Source organism: Gouania willdenowi, unplaced genomic scaffold (assembly GCF_900634775.1).
Source record: "Gouania willdenowi unplaced genomic scaffold, fGouWil2.1 scaffold_309_arrow_ctg1, whole genome shotgun sequence".
In the NCBI taxonomy this organism is placed as follows: Eukaryota; Metazoa; Chordata; class Actinopteri; order Blenniiformes; family Gobiesocidae; genus Gouania; species Gouania willdenowi.
This window is the reverse complement of record NW_021145070.1, coordinates 184,859-199,379: the sequence shown is the minus strand read 5'-3', so window position 1 is coordinate 199,379 and position 14,521 is coordinate 184,859. Positions and strand designations below refer to the sequence as shown.

At 39.6% G+C, this 14,521-nt stretch overlaps 2 pseudogenes; both read right to left on the bottom strand.

Annotated features, from left to right (window-relative positions):
* Nucleotides 1-3,288: 3,288 nt before the first annotated feature.
* LOC114459391 (uncharacterized) lies at nt 3,289-5,754 on the bottom strand (annotated as a pseudogene).
* A 7,267-nt stretch (nt 5,755-13,021) lies between these two features.
* LOC114459390 (peptidyl-prolyl cis-trans isomerase FKBP8 pseudogene) lies at nt 13,022-14,319 on the bottom strand (annotated as a pseudogene).
* Between the last annotated feature and the right edge of the window lie 202 nt (nt 14,320-14,521).

Here is a 14,521-nt window from a genome sequence, read left to right as displayed (position 1 = left end):
CTAAAAAAAAATGGCTGCCAGTAAAAAGTGCTGACAGGGAAATCTGGAAAAATGGTAATAACTCAGGAACGCAACACAGCAAAAAGTGGAGTGTTGATTCAACTCCCACAGAGTCAATTTAACACTTTTTCAGGGTTTATATAGCTCCACACTCTACAGAGTTAAATTAACACTTTCAAAATAGTTAAATATCTAACACTGTGTCAGAGTTACTTTTTAACTCAATAAACTGGGTTAAATTAACACTAATCGAGTTATTATTAACACTGATTCAGAGTTACTTTTTAACTCAATAAACTGGGTTAAATTAACAATAATCGAGTTATTATTAACACTGATTCAGAGTTACTTTTTAACTCAATAAACTGGGTTAAATTAACACTAATCGAGTTATTATTAACACTGATTCAGAGTTACTTTTTAACTCAATAAACTGGGTTAAATCAACACTAATCGAGTTATTATTAACACTGATTCAGAGTTACTTTTTAACTCAATAAACTGGGTTAAATTAACACTAATCGAGTTATTAATACTGATTTAGAGTTACTTTTTAACTCAATAAACTGGGTTAATTTAACAGTGATTTATCATTAACACTGATTCAGAGTTCCTTTGTAACCTGGTTTAGTGAGTTACATTAACAAAACATACAAAGTTCTTACTTCTAATTATGAAATAATTTAATATAACTAGTAGTAAAATTAAAATGATTGACAATGACATAATTCCAAGAAAAATGATGCATTTGCAAAAATATTTATTTTATAGCTCTTCTCCCATTATACAATTAAAAGATTGTGAATGAAGGTATGACATATAAACTTTCATTTGTAGCTCCATATGAGCTTTGAATATCAAAAGGTTGGTGACATTTCAGTTCCATTGTTTTTATGACATGCTGTTTTTCTGTTCGTTTCACTTTGAACGCATGGTGATGGTCATCAAAGTTCACTGTAAAAAGCTCCAGTGTCAGTAAAAAAATGTCATTTTCAAGCAAAAGTACATCAAGTATTTCACCAAAGACTGGCATCTCTTCCTCCATTGAATTGCAAACAACAAGCCCAGCTCTGTACTCAACGCCATCAACTTTCACCCAACTTGTTTCGAACACCTCTTTTGACATCATTTGAAGCATTTCACTGTTGACCACATATCTTGGAGAAAATGATTTGATGGGCCCATATTCCTTTTTTTTAAAGGAAAAGTTTTCCCAATGGAAAGCAATGGCCATCTGATGCCTTTTTGCAAGTGATTTGGTTATGTTTTTGAAATTTTTAAAATAATTTTTAAACAATTTGTGCTTCGCCTCAAACCTCATAGACCAGACAAACAATAAGGGGCCAATTTTCCGAATAGAAGATGGATAGTGAATCATAAAATGATGCTTGGGAATCAAGTTTCTTTGAGGATACAAGTGCTTGAATAATTTGTGGTGGTCAACAATGAGATTTTTCAAATACACAGTCATACCCAAAGTGAGAGAAGGAGAAAGCACAATGTCCATTATTTGGAGTAAGAGTAGTAGTAATTCCCAGTGTCCGTTTCCCACTGGAATAATGTCACCAAACAAAAGAGGGATGTTTTTCACGAGACACAATGTCTGGATGGAGTTCAAGCCAATGCCATTGCCAGCACTATCCAAAATGATTTTTGTGGGGCGGTTTTTTCTGTCTAAAAAACCATAGTCAAATCCATAAATTCGGGAAAGCAAGTCCTGTTCTGATATAAAGTTTTTATGAGATATTGAAATACAGTTTGGTCTCATACTGGGCAACACCTTCAAGAAGGTCATGCATTATATCAAATGAATAGTTATTGCAAACATGGAAATACTGTAACGAATTTAGTGCTGAATTTCTTTTCAAGCCATACAAAGACCTTAACTGAGTGTTTTCCTTGAGAGACTGGCAATGGATGTCAAACATATCTTTTCCACGAATAATCACTTTAGGGTTATCCTCAGTATACACCGTTTGACAGTCATCTTTCTCAATCAAACAAATGCGACAGAAATGATGGCTATTGAAGGATTCGTTAAAACCGAGAATTGAGTGCATTCCAAGATTATCTCCAGTGATCTGAGAGATTGTACCAAATACTGGCTCATCAGAAAATGGAAGAATAAGCCCTTGGCTTTCGAGTTGTTTCACGTCATTTATTAATGGGTCCAATATATTATCAAAGCCATACTTATGCAGATCTACTGTGTGGAAAAGTGAAACTAAATGGATGTTCATCAAAATAGAGTTAAATTTTGGAGGAAGATTTCTTACAATGAAATAAATGCAACCAATTTTGTGGATTCCACGTTTTGAGCCAAGGGGATTTGCCGTTTCAAAATCATCGTAGTATAGCTGAATTTGTAATGCATGTCTTTGGGCTGAAAACAGGGGGTGAGTTTTAAAGTAACTTCCATCACAAAAGTCATGGTAAGTATCAGGGTCGGACGTACACTCTTTCTTCAGAAAATCACAAATCTCTGGATTTCTACACATGAACTTTAAAGATTCCATAATAGGTACATATATGAAAGTATCCTTTACAGACACTTGATCATAAGTGCCCGATTTTTGATTACGCCTGGTGTCATATCTCACTCCGAGTGTTATTTCTCTCGGCTCTACAACTCCCCATTTCTGGCTGAAGTATTTATTTCGTTTCCATTCTGTATTCAGATGAGTGAAAGGGTTTTCCATTTTTTCAAAACATTCATTTATGACAGATTTGTCGGGGTCAGTTGAGGGTAAAGCAGAAAAAATGGCTTCCTTTGCTTCTGAGCGAAGCTCACTTGTTAAATCCTCCAAATCTCCTACAAGTGAAGATACCAAACTGTTAGATATGCCACTACCTTGCAGTTTTGCCACAATCATGCCACACATTTCTTTGGATAAATGCCCGGTAGGTCCTGAAAACACGGCTTTCTGGAACATGTGAAGAACTAGACACCTGAAGAACATTGGATGAACTTTGAGAAAGATTTGGGGAATCAATTTGGTCATCCAAACCATGTGAAACTTGGTCACCAATGAACGAGCAACAACTGAATTTTGAGCAAATACTTGAATATTACTGTGCACAATATTGAGGTGCTTCCTAAAGCCTGCATAAGTTTGAAACTGAAGTCTGCAGTTTGGCTGACAGCAAAGCAACTTATACTTAGGCCCAGGATAATAACAATGTTCAACTCTTAAATGGGAAATCAACTGCTGACTGCTGGAATAAACTTCCTTACACAAAAAACACATCAACATTGTCCTCGCAAAACCTCAAGAGACTGCCTTGCCTTTAACTAAGGGTTGTGAGAAGTACTTCCTGGTTTAGAAGTTTGGCTCTCATGTCTCGAACTCTTGGCGACTCCTTCATTTTTCCCATATCAATATTATAAACTGTTGTCTGGAGAAAGGTGTAGAAATGTACAAGTGCCCTATCATAAGACACATTGAATACAAAATGAGCTTTAAATAGCTCATCAAATGCCCAATGAAACGGTTTGCCTGGCAAGGGATGAGATGTTTGTCCATGGAGATGTAGAAGCTGTCGATGTTCCTCTTCTGGCGACCAACGGCTAGGAGGTATGGCTGCTGGCACTGCTGATTCCGAAGATGCTCCTCCAAACTGCAGCAAGACTAAGGGTTTTACACAAGGACAGGGGACATTTGACACAAGTTAAATCAGAGAAAACAGCATGACAGAAGTGAACACAACACCCTCTGTAACTTGTCTAATTTGTTTCATCCACCTCTTGACCACCTTTAAACATGATAAAAATGAATAAATATTAAATTACCTTGTGAAAGACGACAAGTTTTTTGACTGCATCAGAGGCGCTTATTTTTGGAGATTTCGGTCCCCCAGGTGGTGGCGGAAGGAGATATAACAGCAACAAAAGGGAGGCCATCTCTTTGTCATAAGCTATAGACAAAGAACAGACAGAATGAATTGACGGAAAATACTTTGAAATGCATTAATTTGATATTTTTAATTAAAACGAGATTAGAATAAAGAGCATTTTCCTGTTGAAAGTTTGTGAATTCTGGAGGCTGAACAGAATGGTTTGCAAAGGGTTAAAAGCAGTTACAATGTTGAAAAGATTGAAAATCCTGAATTTTTTAAGTTGATGTGTGCTGCAATAAATTGTAAATTGACAGTTAAAGGATGTTAGTGAAGCAAGAGCTGAGAGAATATAGCCCCCAATATATCTGATTTAAAAACATCAATCCTCATATGTTTAAATGGTGAATATAATGCTTTAAATTTTATGATCAACTAGTGACCAACCATAAGCCTTCACTTAGTAGTAGGCAGTAAACATCTTCTTTTGAGTCATTCACGTTTATTTCTTAGAGAAGAAATAAACAATCTACATTGAAGAAATTTAGTTACAAAAAAATGTAATAAAATCAAATAATTCTTATTTAATAGAGTTTTGGAATGTAACTGCTTGTAACAAATTCTAAAGAGCAAAACTCACTTGTTGCCTCATCACTTCCTGGTTGACTCTCTGCTGACTGAACCAATTCACGCAGCTCCGGTGTTGAGGTGAGCTGCTTGGCCTCTTGATGACGTTAGATCTGAAGATCGGATCCCATTTCTGAAGCAGTCTGGTGGATACCTCATCATCAAACAGAAGAGTGAAGTCTTGATTCACCTGTGAGAAAGAAAATATATTACTACCACCTTCAGAACCAAATTTCAAGTCCTTCTCAACATAGACCACTGCATACTTACTAATCCTTTTGTATCCATGAATCTTGGGAAGATAGACAGGATATCAAGAATTTTGGCAGGGTCATTGATAAGTTTTCGACGATGTTGAAATGTCTCTCTCATCTTTTGGAGAATTAAAGAAGTGTCTGTTGCATGGTTGAGCAAAGAGATTGCCTCTTGGCAGGCATCTCCCTCAAGCTGCTTCTCACATCACTGGATCGTTTGCAAATTAGGGCCCCCTGAAGGAAAGAACACAACAGTTTAAAGAAAATAAGCCCTATCTGCTGATCAGATAGGTAAATAAAAACAAAATAACATTTCAGACCTACAGAGTTGTGGAAAAGGTGAGAACATAGGACCCTTAAACCCTTTTCATTCAATTCTATACTGGTTGACATAAAAAATGGTGACTATAGTCTAAAAGGCACTTAGCAAGTATGTTACCTCCTACTCCCCCTTGCGAAAAGCCAGTGGGGCTATTTGGAGCTACAGATCCTCGTCGACTCTTTCTTTTGACTGTCTTCAGACGCCAAGAAATGTAGCCTGTGCTGCTTGCAGCATCATAGAAGTGTTCCTAAAATGGAAATTAATTCACAATGTGTTGTCACTCATAAGTAATCTTAGAATTTGAACATCCCCTCAAACACAACCCAAAACATACAAATTAATGTAAAAAAAATAAAAGTAAAATATTAACTATACATACATAGCCTTTCTTGGAGTAAGGGTCTTTGAGGGACGGGAACACAGTCACTATCCCCAGAGCATATTCTTCTCTAACAGCTTTGGTGGGGATGTGCCTGAGAAGAAAGATTGAGGTGGAATTATTTATGTAATTTGCATTCTTTATGTAATGGTTAAACAGTTATTTTTCTTATCAAAGTCTTAATAAAGAGGACAAGATTACCCATGTTTATCAATCATGTGGGCCACTATTATATTGACCAGTTTTCTTCTGGTAGCATCTGTAAGAGTTTGTGTTGTGTGATATTCCTCGAGAACCTCTTTACCACCTGAACTGGTTTCAAGTAATGTTTCGATCAACGTAAGGAAAAAAAAAAGAAAGCCAAAAAAAATTGTGATTAACAGCAGAATAATAGATAGATACATTAAAGAAATCTGTGAGAAGTGAGGATTGTTGCAACCTTTTTAGCAGACGCTGCATTGATTATTCCTTCAACTCTGGATTTCTTCCTAGGGACCTCATCTAGAAGTATAGTTGATGCACTTGAACTGAAGCTAGATTCAGACCACTCAGATGGAGAGGACAAGGAGGAATCGGAAAACCCTAGAAGGAAAAGAAAAACAATTATTTTGCACTACAAAAGTGAATTACATCAATTCCACAATACACTTAACATAGGTTACACCATCTGGAATTGGATTGGGTCATACCATTGACTGCTACATTTCTTACCATCATTTGAGAAAGCTGTTAGAACCAGACTGCCTTGGCTGACAAGGTCACTGAAATGTCTTCATCAACTTCTGTTCCCGTTGTATCTTTGTACACTACTTTGCGTCAGGTGGCATGCAAAATCTCTCAATGACTAGAAAAAGATAAAACAGAGTTAGATAAAATCCCATACACAATATTCATTCAATTTTAGTCTATATGTAAAAACAAACCTTTTTCATGGAACTCCATGAAATCAAACTGTCCATCGACATCATTCACCTTCACATACTTCTGCTGTTGGCAGTAACGAACCTGGATCAGCATGCTGAGACCTACAAAAAACAAATTAAATTGACAGTAATAAGCACTTGATGTAAAAAACAAAACAAAATGAAGCAATTCAAGTTGAAATGATTAATAACACTTATAAACACACATCATGCAGGTTATACCCTGTAAAGACTGTCAAAGCTTTGACACACATGCAGTGGATTTTAAAATAATCCTGTCAAGCTTGGTCACTTAGTCTGTACATTTGCATGGCCCGATAGAGTGCATCTGCGATTTTGGACATGTGAATGGTAAAACGAATCAATGGTGCCCCCTTGAACATTTTATTTGCCCCAGATTTCTGTGATGAATCCTGATCAAATGTTACTCCGTTTTTTATCTTTTGTAATAAATTGTTTGGGTTTTTTTTAATTTTCTGCCTTTTCCAGTCAAAACAAAGTTATGTAAGAGTTTTGTACATAATTAAATGTGTAAATAAAATTATTGAACAAAAAAAAAAAAAAAAATATTATTTGCCCCAGACTAGCACTGATGACATAACTGTAAAAAACTTCTGCAAAATATTCAAAAACATTCTAAAACGTACAGTCGAATTTGTCGAACCAAATAATCCCAGCTACAGGTCAACTGACACCGCACCCTGTGGTCACAGTTTTTGTCAGGTCACAGATTCTGTCACAACACCGGCACAGTCAAGTCCACTGAGTCCGACCTCTGTGGTAGCGGTGGCGGGGTAGTCTCTGCATCTGGCCACTCTAAAGGCACGTTGACACCGGACGCGGCAGAACCCGTCGAAAGCGTCAGGTTTACATCCAATATACATAGTGGACGCTAGTGATGCGCGGGGTCGGGATTTTTTCAACCGGCGGGGCCCAGCATAAATGGCTAAAACCAACCCGCACCACCTGCCCCGAGCTTCTGCCTCTATTTACAGAACCCAACCCAACCAGCAAGAATAAAATCCACAGACATAATGGTCATACTAATCCGTTATATTTTAGCTAGTATGCATGGAAAGTGGAAACAGACTCCATATTGCAACAGCTGCATCATTAGCACATTTCACCGAACACTTCGGTGAACAGGTGCTTGCTTCACCAAGCAAGCGTAACAAAATAACTGTAAACTCCTGACCTTATCTTTGACCGCATTTCCTCCTCCATGTTGTTACGGTTAGTAAAGAAAAAAGGATATTCCACATGGTGCACACGCCTCACGATGTACTGCGCACGGTGCTAGCCAGCGCTGATGAGCTGCAGGTGTGATGCATTCATGGACAGTCGTAATGTTCTAAATTGGCCAATGGGAGCCCAAACACATAACTTCACGCACACACACAGTACCTTTTTAATTTACATGTTATTATACATGGACACATCACACGAAAAGGCGACTGTCCGTTCAAATTACCCGCCCCAACCCGAACCGAACCGACATTAATTGACAATATCTTCACCCGCTCCGGTGCAACCGCATGTTAATGTCCAACTCATAGCTAAAATATATTAGAAAGTAGATATTTCATTTTAAATGCTGCCTGTCATTTGACACTATTGATAATTTTGAATTAGTTAACTTACCTTCAGCGAAAAACTCCTCTCGACTTCAGCAGCAGCTCCAGCAGATGGAAAATGGCGCGCACAGCATCAATGCACGGGGTTTCAAGCCTGAAGTCCAGGGGCATTGCTGAAGCAAGGCACATTAACACTGTAGAGATGTAAGGAGGACATCGCTACAGTGTTGATTTGCTTGGACGTGACTAACTCTGTTAAACAACTCCAACACTGAACACCATTTGAATCAGAATGTGTTAAAATAACACCCTAAGAGTGGAAATCAACTCTGATTCATTTACGTCTGAAATATCAACACTCCAATTTTTGCTGTGAAGGTGCTATCGAGATGGGGTCAACTGTTCCTATATCGGCTTAACGGGCCCCTTAACATATGTGAGAACCGGACCTCTCGTCGGTTCCCTTCCGGGCCCCCAGGGGTCTGAGGTGTGGGCCTTCAGAGATAAACTTGCATAACTTCCCAGTAGATGGTGCTAGAGGTCTGATTTTTTGATATGTTATAGAGTTTATTGAGACCTTTCCAAAGGTGTAAAGCACAAGTCTGTGGCCCATACACAAGCTGAGATACACCTCATCAGTGGAATTTCAGATTTTCTTCTCTTGCCTAATTCGCCACTAGAAGGCGCTGGAGGTCTGATTTCTTTAAATATGTTTTAGAGCTCATTGAGACCTTTTCAACGATGTAAAGCACAAGTTTGTGGCATCTTCCTATCAAAAGTTATTGACCATTTGGTCTAAAAAAAAATGGCTGCCAGTAAAAAGTGCTGACAGGAAAATCTGGAAAAATGGTTATAACTCAGGAACGCAAGGTGCTATCGAGATGGGGTCAACTGTTCCTATATCGGCTTAACGGGCCCCTTAACATATGTGAGAACCGGACCTCTCGTCGGTTCCCTTCCGGGCCCCCAGGGGTCTGAGGTGTGGGCCTTCAGAGATGAACTTGAGTAACTTCCCAGTAGATGGTGCTAGAGGTCTGATTTTTTGATATGTTTTAGAGTTTATTGAGACCTTTCCAAAGGTGTAAAGCACAAGTCTGTGGCCCATACACAAGCTGAGATACACCTCATCAGTGGAATTTCAGATTTTCTTCTCTTGCCTAATTCGCCACTAGAAGGCGCTGGAGGTCTGATTTCTTTTAATATGTTTTAGAGCTCATTGAGACCTTTTCAACGATGTAAAGCACAAGTTTGTGGCATCTTCCTATCAAAAGTTATTGACCATTTGGTCTGAAAAAAATGGCTGCCAGTAAAAAGTGCTGACAGGGAAATCTGGAAAAATGGTTATAACTCAGGAACGCAAGGTGCTATCGAGATGGGGTCAACTGTTCCTATATCGGCTTAACGGGCCCCTTAACATATGTGAGAACCGGACCTCTCGTCGGTTCCCTTCCGGGCCCCCAGGGGTCTGAGGTGTGGGCCTTCAGAGATGAACTTGAGTAACTTCCCAGTAGATGGTGCTAGAGGTCTGATTTTTTGATATGTTTTAGAGTTTATTGAGACCTTTCCAAAGGTGTAAAGCACAAGTCTGTGGCACATAGACAAGCTGAGATACACCTCATCAGTAGAATTTCACATTTTCTTCTCTTGCCTAATTCGCCACTAGAAGGCGCTGGAGGTCTGATTTCTTTTAATATGTTTTAGAGCTCATTGAGACCTTTTCAACGATGTAAAGCACAAGTTTGTGGCATCTTCCTATCAAAAGTTATTGACCATTTGGTCTAAAAAAAAATGGCTGCCAGTAAAAAGTGCTGATAGGGAAATCTGGAAAAATGGTAATAACTCAGGAACGCAAGGTGCTATCGAGATGGGGTCAACTGTTCCTATATTGGCTTAACGGGCCCCTTAACATATGTGAGAACCGGACCTCTCGTCGGTTCCCTTCCGGGCCCCCAGGGGTCTGAGTTGTGGGCCTTCAGAGATAAACTTGCATAACTTCCCAGTAGATGGTGTTAGAGGTCTGATTTTTTGATATGTTATAGAGTTTATTGAGACCTTTCCAAAGGTGTAAAGCACAAGTCTATGGCACATAGACAAGCTGAGATACACCTCATCAGTAGAATTTCACATTTTCTTCTCTTGCCTAATTCGCCACTAGAAGGCGCTGGAGGTCTGATTTCTTTTAATATGTTTTAGAGATCATTGAGACCTTTTCAACGATGTAAAGCACAAGTTTGTGGCATCTTCCTATCAAAAGTTATTGACCATTTGGTCTAAAAAAAAATGGCTGCCAGTAAAAAGTGCTGATAGGGAAATCTGGAAAAATGGTAATAACTCAGGAACGCAAAGTGTTATCGAGATGGGGTCAACTGTTCCTATATCGGCTTAACGGGCCCCTTAACATATGTGAGAACCGGACCTCTCGTCAGTTCCCTTCCGGGCCCCCAGGGGTCTGAGGTGTGGGCCTTCAGAGATAAACTTGAATAACTTCCCAGTAGATGGTGTTAGAGGTCTGATTTTTTGATATGTTATAGAGTTTATTGAGACCTTTCCAAAGGTGTAAAGCACAAGTCTGTGGCCCATACACAGGCTGAGATACACCTCATCAGTGGAATTTCACATTTTCTTCTCTTGCCTAATTCGCCACTAGAAGGCGCTGGAGGTCTGATTTTATGATATGTTTTAGAGCTCATTGAGACCTTTTTAACGATGTAAAGCACAAGTTTGTGGCATCTTCCTATCAAAAGTTATTGACCATTTGGTCTAAAAAAAAATGGCTGCCAGTAAAAAGTGCTGACAGGGAAATCTGGAAAAATGGTAATAACTCAGGAACGCAAAGTGTTATCGAGATGGGGTCAACTGTTCCTATATCGGCTTAACGGGCCCCTTAACATATGTGAGAACCGGACCTCTCGTCGGTTCCCTTCCGGGCCCCCAGGGGTCTGAGGTGTGGGCCTTCAGAGATAAACTTGCATACATACATTGCAACGATGTAAATGTAAACCTAACTAATTTGACTCTAATCCTAAACCTAACCATATCCTAACCTTAACTAATTTGATCCTAATCTTAAAACTAATTTAATGACATTATTAAAAAAATAAAAAACAATAATGAAAAATTAAAAACCTTTTAAAAAAACAATAATTAAAAAAATATAAAAAGTGTAATATAGTTATACTTACCTTAAATATCCCCCCCCCCCCCTTTTCATTTTTTTTATATATTTGTGTACACGGTATACTTACCCTGGGTTAGATTGACAGCCTGAGGCCAAAACAAAATGTGTCCACTTGACACTTTGCCCTCTGTCTCTCTCTCCTGATTGGCTGCCGGTTTTGGAGGGAGGCCAGCTGCACCTGTTATGAGCTGAGAGGTTCCCACAGAGCTCACTCTGCCTCAGACCAAGCGACATCTGCAGTTGTAGACCTGCAAAACATAGAGAAATCACTGTTTATCCATCTTTTTTGTTAAAATTGTGTATCTTAAGCCTGATGAAGACCTTATTATAGGTTGAAACGTTGCAGCAACCAGATACACATTTGTTTTAATAAGATTTTTTGTTTTTTTTGTTGTTTTTCTTGTCTGTTTGTCTTTTTCTTTTTTTGTCCTTTTGTCCTTTTCTGTGGGGTTTTTGTTTTGTTAGTTTGTTTTAAAAAAAATCTAAAAAAAACCAAAAAAAATTATAAAAAAATTAAAAAAAACAAAAAAATTGTTAGAAAAATTTTAGAAAAAAAATGGATGAATGGATGGTAGTCCATTATGGGAAGAGGGCCAGACCTCTCCACCAACACGGCTGGGACAGGGGACCTGGGGGTCGAGTGTACGACCGGGGGATGGACCGTGCACCGCCCAATCCTCACAGAGGAGGGGCACACTTCCCCCACCCTAACCCTAACCCTAGCCTGAAGTGTTTATGGTGCGTGTTTTTGATGTCTCAGATGCTGACTCTGCTTACTGATGACACCTCCATATGTTTTTGTTGCTATGCTGTGCTGATATTTTTACCATGTGTGTTTTTGCTACTAGTGATATATATATATATATATATATATATATATATTCCATATTCATTGCCGTGATTGCCAATGATTTTAGTAGCTAAGGATATTTGATTTTATTGTGCATATGACCTTGTCTCACATAATATTCATTATGTGTTTATGGGGTTCTTTGCCTTTTCCTCCTTTCTTCCTGCTCCAACCTTGCGGATTCCTGTGTCCCCTGAAAAACAATGCATATAGCCATAGTGTTAAGACGGTGTCAGTATCGTTTGTCCTACGGACCACGAGAGGTTGAGCTACAATTACACTATTTTTTTATTAAAGTTTTATGTGTTTTGGGCTGTGCTTTGCTAAGGTTAAACATTTTCACTAACTAATTTTGCTTCTTTTTTTATGTGTTGGACTTTGTCCAAAAAGGGTGGATTGTCAGGGCAAAATTGTTAGTTATGTTTATTAACATATTTACTCATAGACCTTATTCTTTTTAAGGCTTTAAGTTGAGACTTTTCATTTCTGCTGTCTCATGTTTTCTGCTCTCTTCTCGAGTTCAGCTTCCCAAAACACATCTTATCCCTCAGACACAGAGGCATCACACACTCACATAGTCACACATACACACCCAATACACATCCATTCATACACGCACACACCTCCAACACTCACGACAATCAGGAGATACCAGAGAACTGGTTGTTTTGACCAAAAGAAGAAACTGTCTATTTTCACCCTCTTCTTCCACCTCCACCTCTCTGTCCTCTTTATCTCCTGGGGGGAGGAGGGAGGGGGACTGAGGGGGAATATATGTGATGAGTTAGAACTGTGGGCCACTCGATCATCGGACGTCCGCCCGGGGCGGTCACTAATTTTGTCCATCTTTGTACTCCTTTTTTATTTAGTTTTATAATAAACCTTTTTTATAAAATCATCAATGCCTCATCTGGACTCCATCATTCAACCAGAGCAATAAATCGTGTCTCCAAATGAGGTCAACCGCAAATTTGCCGTAAGAACACATTGTAAACATTGTTTTTTTTACATTTAAACTTTTATTAAACATCAATTTCAGATGCACTCCTGGCAAACAAACATATTCATATTAATAATTCATATTTTTGAATATTAATTCTCATTTGTTCCTCTACAAAATGCATCTTGTAACTGTAGAGGATGATGACATCATTTGTCACACATACATAGCAGAGAACAGAGAGTGACAGTGAGGAGGTCATAAACTGATAAATATTTTCACCCTCATGGACCACATGGTCAGAATGCTCTGCCAGATGTGCTCCAGTGTTTAAGTTGTGTCGTTACTACAGTTCTTCAATCACTTTCTAGCATAGATGGCCACAGACAGAGCGATGCCGCCAATGGCTACTGCAGTGGCACCAAGCAGCCACTTCCAGCTCAAACCCCATGCTGACTTGGCCTGATGTTTGTGGGTGCTGGACGGGTCCTCCAACATCTTCTCATCCATGGCCTGATGTTTGTGGGTGCTGGACGGGTCTTCCAACATCTTCTCATCCATGGCCTGCTTATTGCTTCATGCTCACAGTGCTTTTTCATCATCGTGGAGAGCTCATCATGGACCGTTTTGTTGCGTGGCTCCAGCTCCAGGGCCTTCCGTAGTGTTTGAATGGCCTCTGAGTATTCATCCTGCAAGGCCAGAACCTTGCCCATGTGAAAAAGTGCTTTCACATTTTTGGGCTGATACATCAGCACTGCGCTGCAGCACGTTAGCGCTTCATCATAGTGTTCTAGTTTCAGCATAGAAGCAGCCATGTTGTTCAAACATTTCACTTTCATTTCCATCAGTTTGTTCTCCTCTTCAGAACTAATATCATCTATAGAAATGGACTCTGTTATTTCCATGGCAGTGCTATATTTGAGGATGGCGTAGTTGTAGGCTCTGCACCGATAAAGGACATTGTCTTGCTCCTTCTTGCAGGTGGCCAGAGCAATCTTCTCAGTGGGGGACAGCAGCTTCAGGTCTGGAGCATCAGTAGCTTCACTTCAAGTGACAGATCAGCCTTTGAAGGAATCTCAGGGTAAAGATTTCCACGGAAACCATTTGCATATCTTCCATCTGTCTTGATGACCGCCTTCTCTCCCATTCCCATGAGTCGCACCGCCCAATCCAGTGCCGGGATCACTTCTCTGTGTCCCAAAGTGAACCAGAACTCCGACAGCTCCTCGACCAGCGTCCCATCCAACAGACGTGTTATTATATGACTCTTCACAATCTGTCCAAGATGTGGCCTACTGTCTCTTCCTCCTCCAGGCTGCAGCACCTTTTTCATTAGCAGACCATTTCCCATGATATCTAACCACTCATCAGCAGGGGGTTGAGGGGTAGTTTCTCTCCTCATGGACTGATCCATGTCAATCTTATTCCCACTCTTCATGACTGGTGCACTGTCACTGCATCGGTAGACAACCTGACCCTAACCCTAACCCTCTTCCTAACCCTAACCCCCCTTTTTCCCCCCCCACACCTAACCCTAACCCCTTAACCCCCCCAAACCCTTACCCCAACTTCCCCTCCCTAAACCTAACCCGTCCCTTTCCCAACCCCAAACCCTCCTTCCCACACCTAACCCTAATCCC